This window comes from Ranitomeya imitator, chromosome 1, assembly GCF_032444005.1.
Source record: "Ranitomeya imitator isolate aRanImi1 chromosome 1, aRanImi1.pri, whole genome shotgun sequence".
NCBI classification, from domain to species: Eukaryota; Metazoa; Chordata; class Amphibia; order Anura; family Dendrobatidae; genus Ranitomeya; species Ranitomeya imitator.
Window position 1 is genome coordinate 634981450 of NC_091282.1, and position 5585 is coordinate 634987034.

A 5585-nucleotide genomic window follows, 5' to 3' on the forward strand; every position below is an offset into this window, starting at 1 on the left:
TGACTGAGATAAGCTGCAATCGCTTTTTGGAAGTAAAGTCGCCAATGGCCGCCCAACAAGTTATTTTCGTTGGGTTAACGGACAATGTTTGACAAGTTCTTGGCTGAAACAAACACTTGACTGTTGTTATATAGTGTAAGATATGAGTTTTGCATTCCTTTTGTCTGTGTGTGTGGTACAGGCATGCTCAGAGATGTCCGTCACCTACATCACATTGGCGCTACCATACTCCCTGGGGCATATACCGCGGCCAACAGAGTGGCTTGTATATGTCAGCGTGGAATAGAGGAGCCCACTGCAACATGGAGGACTTGTGCTCTCGTGTAAGATAATCGTGCGGAACCTCTTCCTCCGTATTTGTAATGCTGGCGAAACCCTGTACACCTAGGCTTTGTCTGTCTTCTTTGTGAAAATGGTACATTGTGATATGAGCCGGTCTCCTCGCCCCAGTTTATAGCGCACAATGAATTTACAGAAGTAAAACTGACATTCACTATTTTAAAATCGAAACCCTCCTGTTGTATGTGATATTACCCTGGCACCATGTGTCATGGGGGGGCGATTGGGCAACCGATGCGTTGTCACAGTGCTGCCCCATGTGGTGGGCTAGACCTCAATGCATTTATTGGTCAGTGTGAAATCAAATCATGACACACCCACCCCCTTATATATTTTTTTTTGTGTGTGTTTTTACCCCCCTTTTTTATTTTTTCCTTTGCCCTCTTGTTTATTGTTATGAGTGACGTGCATGTTACAGGCCCGCAGGTTCTTTAATTTTTTTTTTTTTTTTTTTTTTTTAAGTCCATCAGTTTCTTGGTTTGCTCATGGCTTTTATTATCAAGATGTTTCCAGACATTTCATCACTTGAGACTTTTTGAAATGTGGCCAAATTTTTGCTTAGTTGTATTCCAGTTCCTTACAATGTTTTTTTTTTTTTTTGTGTTTTCACTTTTTTTTAATTAGTTTTAGTTTAGTTTTTATCTGACAAAAAAAACAGGAAAGCTTATTGAAATTCTTAGCGCAATGTTTTTTTTTTTTTTTTTTTTTTAAATGGCAACAATAGAAAGCAAACGAGACACAAAAATACTAATTTATGCCACATTCATTTTACATCAATGCCGTTTTTGTAAATTTGTTTGAAAATATGCAAGCTTGAAAAAGAATGAAGAAAAAAATATACACCGTATTTAAATCGGGGCCAAAGTGTTTTTTTGTTTGTTTTGTTTTTTTTAAGAAACAACACAAGTAGAAATCACTAAAGAGAGATTTCACTGCTTTATGAATTTGCACTCTGTGGCTTCTTCTAATCAGTTGCAGAGACGTTACTGCTAGTGGCAGTTGCAGACGTTCTGCCGCTGCTACTAATCAACAGTTACAATCGCCAATCTTTTTTTCCCGTTTGTAACATAAATAAACATGAACATATTTGGGTTTTCTGCGTCCTTCACTTTCTGAGCTACAAAAATATCAAATCTGACAGACGCTGCATCATGAAATAAAAAAAAAAACTAGTCATTTTCTCTCTCTGAGAGCCTGTCTTGTCAACAGACCCTATGTGTGAATCTCAGTAGTGTCTAGCCTCGTGTCTTGTATGTTGGGCCAGATGCCTCATGTTGGGCCTTGTCTCTTGTATGTTGGGCCACATGCCTTATGTTGGGCTTCATGTCTTGCATTTTGGGCCGCCATCCTCATTTCGAGTCCCGTGTCTTGCGTGTTGGGCTGATTGCCTCTGGTATGGCCTCATGTAGGACCTGCCATACCAACTCATGTCCAGTGTTTGACCTGCCTTTATCAGCTGCTTCATAGTTGTTTAGTAGCCTGCCTCTTCCGTCTAGGGTTTTTTTTTTTCAGCTGCCTCATGCCATGACTTGATGGGGCCTTTGGTGGAGTGTGACTTTCAGGAGGAATATACATCTTTGGGTGTCTTGGCTTTTGCCTGGTTGCCAGCCGACTTGGCGCTTGTAGGTCTGTTTTCTCTACTGTCTCAAAGCTTCACTATCCAATACTGCTGATATTGGTAAGGATGGCTTCCAGATGATATCGGTGGTCTGTGGTGATTTTATCAAACAAGGTGGCGCCTTCATAACATACAGTCCTGAGGGCAGCTCGTGAGTCCACAGATTTCCAGCCAATCTCTCATACTTTGATAGCATATTGAACTGATCCGCATTTAACATCCATGTCTGTCTATCCTTTTGGTTGCGCTAACCTGGAAGAAAATCTTGTAAGTCCAGTTAATCTTTGTGGTCTGGAGCAATTTGCACTGGGGGCATTTAAGTCTGTTACCCAATTAGGTTCCAGGTTGTCCGTCTAGTGGGAGTTGTAGGTTAGGCATGACTGAATGAACCCAATGAAAGGCTACTTTCACACATCAGTTTTTTGCCATCAGGCTCAATCTGGCGAATTCTGAAAAAAGGGATCCGTTGCAGATTGTGAAAAACTGATACAATGGATCAGTTTTTTTTGATGGATCCGACTAGCTAAAATAGTGAAAGTAGCCTAAGTCCAGGTGATCCGTTCTGGTGTCATAAGATGGACAGCTAAGCGTCTAAGTTGATAAACATCTACATTTAATTTTCCCCTCGCAGTTGGAGATGCATGATGGACATGGCTGTGATAAGCAGAATAAAACCACCGTTAGTCCAGTTAAGGTTCCTAGTTGGAGAAAAAAAGTAGCCTTGGTGACAACTGATTCAACTCTTGCCCTAGTCTACCCCCCAGGTATGGAGTGGTAAGATGAATCTGATTGTGCCAAGTGGGGCGGCATTCTACGGGTCAGCCCTCCTCATGAATGTGTGCACTGGACTTGCCGGTATGGGGCTGATAAACCATCAATATCACAGTATTTCCTGGAGGTGGACGTGGAACCTGCTTGTGTGGGGCTGATAAATCATCAATATCACAGTGTATCCTGGAGGTGAGCGCTGGACTCGCTGGTATGGGGTTGATAAACCATCAATATCACAGTGTATCCTGGAGGTGGGCGCTGGACTCGCCCGTATGGCTGATAAACCATCAATATTACAATTAGTGATGAGCGAATATTCTCGTTTCTCGAGCATGCTCAGGGGTCCTCCGAGTATTTTTTTAGTGCTCGGAGATTGTTTTTCTTGCCGCAGCTGAATGATTTACATCTTTTAGCCAGCATAAGTACATGTGGGGACTCCCTAGCAACCAAGCAATCCCTACATGTACTTATGCTGGCTAACAGATGTAAATCATTCAGCTGCGGCAAGAAAAACTAAATCTCTAACCACTAAAAATACTCGGGAGGACCCCCAAGCATGCTCGAGAAATCTCGAGTAATGAGTATATTCACTCATCACTAATTACAATGTATCCTGGAGGTGGGTGCTGGACCCACTGGTGTGGGCCTGATACACTATCAATATCACAGTGTATCCTGGAGATTGGCACTGGACTCGCTGATATGGGACTGATACACTATCAATTGGAGTTGCATGGCAGGCTTGGTTATACCGGATCTGGTGAAAATATTCTGAGACCGGTGGATTCTCCAGGTTAAATTCAGAAAATGGACTCATTGTAAATTAAGTTGGTGGAGACATTATACGCAATGAGTATTTTGGGAATGAAGTCATAAAACTGGTGGATAAGTGGCGAGTTGGTTAAATATGCAGTCAGGGCGCTGCTGGAGCAAGATGGCAACTCTGCAATAAACCTATAAGGGAGGAATCGATGGGTGAGGTGCCATGTCCCCTCACCTGTCCAACACCTGTGGGAAAGGGGAGCATCTTCACAAGTTGAGATGCGTGCCTTTACGCTGAGGTGAGACCGCTATCCACGGCTCTACAGCCTCACTGCGTCACATGTTTGAGGTCATCATGTGCTTATGGCTGTTATTGTCCGGATCCAGAGGAGGTTGGGATTACTTAGTACACCCTTTATGCTGGTTCTACAAAACGTGTCTTTATTGCATTGCTGTCATTGTTGCAGTTTATCGGCCTTCACCATCCTAAAACTTCTGCATTACATGAAGCAGCAAGAGGAAAACTCTGACATAGAAGCAAGCCAACTTATCAGTGACATATTTAAGAAATGGCTGGTGTCCTAACTGAACTTGAGCACGTCTGAAGACATCCAGAACAGTGATATTCCTGAAGACCGGATGAGGTGTCCATAAGGCACATGGTGGAGGGGACAGAGGCTGACCCAGTGGACAGCCTATATAAGGTCCGTATCTCGGAGTTGCTTCCTTATGGGAAATTAATAAGAAGTGTCACTCGGTTTTCTTACTCTTTGCTTGAAAACAGATCTGTTTTGCATTTAACTATTTTCAGCGCACAATCGCCATTGCTGGATTGTTTTATTATATTATTAGCAGCCATTTTAGTAGCGCAATTTCTGCCAATGTAGAGATTCGGCTGCATTGTGTCCTTGTAAAGCAGTTAAACGGATGCAGTAGCGCAGAGGTGCAGAGCAAGGGTTAACAAGAGTGCGGTTTAATGAACAATAATAAACTAGCAGGGAGATAACAGGAAGGGGGAAACGAGATGAAAAACAGTGTAATCGTTATTCAATGCAACAGTCTTTCAAATTTAACTTATGACTCCACTGTCCTTAAGTCGCTTGCAGTCCGATGAATGATGAAATGCTGGCGGAGGCCGTCACTGTGTCTTCAGGCTTCCTGACCCAACACACGGTTTTGCTTCTGGCAGCAGCGGGCGGTCAAAGGTGTTGCCCGCTGAGCCCCTAGTCCATTAATCTTCAGAGCTGAAGTGTGGAGTTCTGCACAAGTCTTCTCAGCATGTGCCCCACTGCGCACCCGCCTATAACTGATTGCACGTACCACGATTGTTCTCTTGGCGCTCGTACCTCGGTGTACCCACTGGTACCTGGATACTGTTTCCCTCGGCACCTGTCTCTCTGTTCGCCCATGGGTTCTCGGAAGCCCTCACTGAACCCTTCCCAGGTCCCTGCTCCACGCTTCAGCTCCCCTCGCAGAGCGCAGCTAGTCCCTGCCTTCTCTCTCCGGCGGGAACTCTGGCTTTTCCCGCACTAGACTCTTTCCCTTGCTTACTATGCCCCCTCTCTCCAGGTCATGTGTCCTGTCCAGTTCCCATTTCCTTCCCCCTGCAACATTGGACGCAGCCTTGGCAGTTCCGGACCCAGTGTCTCAGAGGTATCCACATCCTGGTCTCCTTCCTTATGTAACACCCCAGGAAGCCGGTTGTTACAGTGGTGTTGCTTTCCTCACGGGGAGGGTGATGCCATGCCTGGACGTGACAAGGATCCCTTTAACAGGCAACATGTACACACAACACTTCTGACTCCAGTGCCAGAAGAGGGAGCTCTAGACTCAGTTTCAAGGGAGCTTCCCTATATATATTCTGGCTGGACGAGGAGTTAGTGAGAGAAAGTGAGTCTGAGGAGAGAGTCGAGAAAAGCTGGAGCTGTGCAGACATGAGGTTCTGCAGCTCTTGACAGGAGTCAGTCAGCTTGTAAGAAACTGAGGGGAGAAGAAGCAAAGATACTGGGAGTGGAGCTGCGAGTGGGCTCCCTCCAGAATCCGCACAGGAAACGGACACCGGGAATCAGAGGCTGTGTGGGACTATATGCCCCAA

The 5585-nt window shown here is 44.8% G+C and overlaps 1 protein-coding gene across 1 annotated transcript in view; it reads left to right on the plus strand.

Moving 5' to 3' along the window:
• ENSA (endosulfine alpha) overlaps nucleotides 1-1430 on the plus strand; it is a 40284-nt gene extending 38854 nt beyond the window's left edge. Inside the window, exon 3 of the mRNA XM_069727020.1 lies at nucleotides 1-1430. This exon is cut by the window's left edge and continues 318 nt beyond it. The gene's annotated coding sequence lies outside the window, so the exon portion shown is untranslated.
• Nucleotides 1431-5585: the final 4155 nt, after the last annotated feature.